A 1,276-nucleotide genomic window follows, 5' to 3' on the forward strand; every position below is an offset into this window, starting at 1 on the left:
AGGAAAGAGTAGAAAATGTTGAGAGAAAAGCGTCATGGGAAGGACAACAATCCAATACCATAAGGAACCCAAATTTTAGGAAAGCGCAAAACACAAATGCTGGTAGGCCTAACCAAGACCATGATATAAGACCCCCTTTCCAAGATAATTATGTTGAGGGATCCACTTCTAGTCAACCCGTAGAAGACGCTCACATGAATCTAATGGATCTAAAGGGTGAGCATCAAACTGTCCTGTCCCAAGAAGACCAAAATGAACCCGATTACAATCAGTTTCAGACTAAGTCTGGCGAGTCTTTTGATTTTAAACAAGGTTATGATACCGCTGTGTATGAAGTACACAAACAATATAAGCTGAGAACTAGGACCATTGACATTTCCGAACCTAGTAAAACAAAGGATGGCAAACAGCCCAACAAGATCAAAGGAAAGGTTGTCACAACAGAACCAGCTGATATACCTGTTCCAAACCCGCATCAAGTGACAGTAGAAGACATAACAGACTCACAGCCTTCAGTTGAGCAGCCTTTGCCACCCCATTCCTCAAAAGAAAATTCAAACAGTAGCCCAAAAAGCACTCCTGAAACTGGAAAACCGCAAGCAAAAACTTCCCATAACGCTGATAAACAAGATCAGATCGCTGAGAATTCAAATGTAACAGAAACAACTGCCATTGTCAACACCAAGACACCACTGGAAAAGCCATTTAACTTAGAGGCAGAGATAGGAAAACTCAAGATAGCCATTCCTCTTTCAGAACTGGCTAAACACGATGTATATAGGCAGCAAATTCAAAGGTCACTTCAAATTCCAAAAAACAAGGATGATGTAAATGTTTTAGACGACACCCCAGAGCTGCTATTTGGCCCAGAAGTTAACGGAAAATCAACACATGGACCTATCCCACCCTTTTATGTCAGTTTGCATATACATGACAAAGTTTTGCACAATGCTATGTTTGACTCAGGGGCATCGCACAATCTTATGCCCAAAGCAGTTATGGAAAAACTAAATCTTGATGTTACAAGACCTTACAAAGATCTGTACTCATTTGACTCAAGTCAAGTGAAATGTTTAGGCCTCATCAAAGACTTGTGTGTCTCCTTAGTCCAATATCCCAACAAGACCATCCTCATGGATGTAGTGGTTGCCGACATCCCACCAAAGTACGGTATGCTCCTGTCAAGATCATGGGGAGCAAAGTTACAAGGATCCCTTCAATTAGACCTTTCCTACGCCACCATTTCAGTCTTTGGGCAACCAAAGAGACTATACAG

The sequence above is a fragment of the Pinus tabuliformis genome, chromosome 6, assembly GCF_031772625.1.
Source record: "Pinus tabuliformis cultivar Carrire ecotype Pingquan chromosome 6, CPIR1, whole genome shotgun sequence".
NCBI lineage: Eukaryota > Viridiplantae > Streptophyta > Pinopsida > Pinales > Pinaceae > Pinus > Pinus tabuliformis.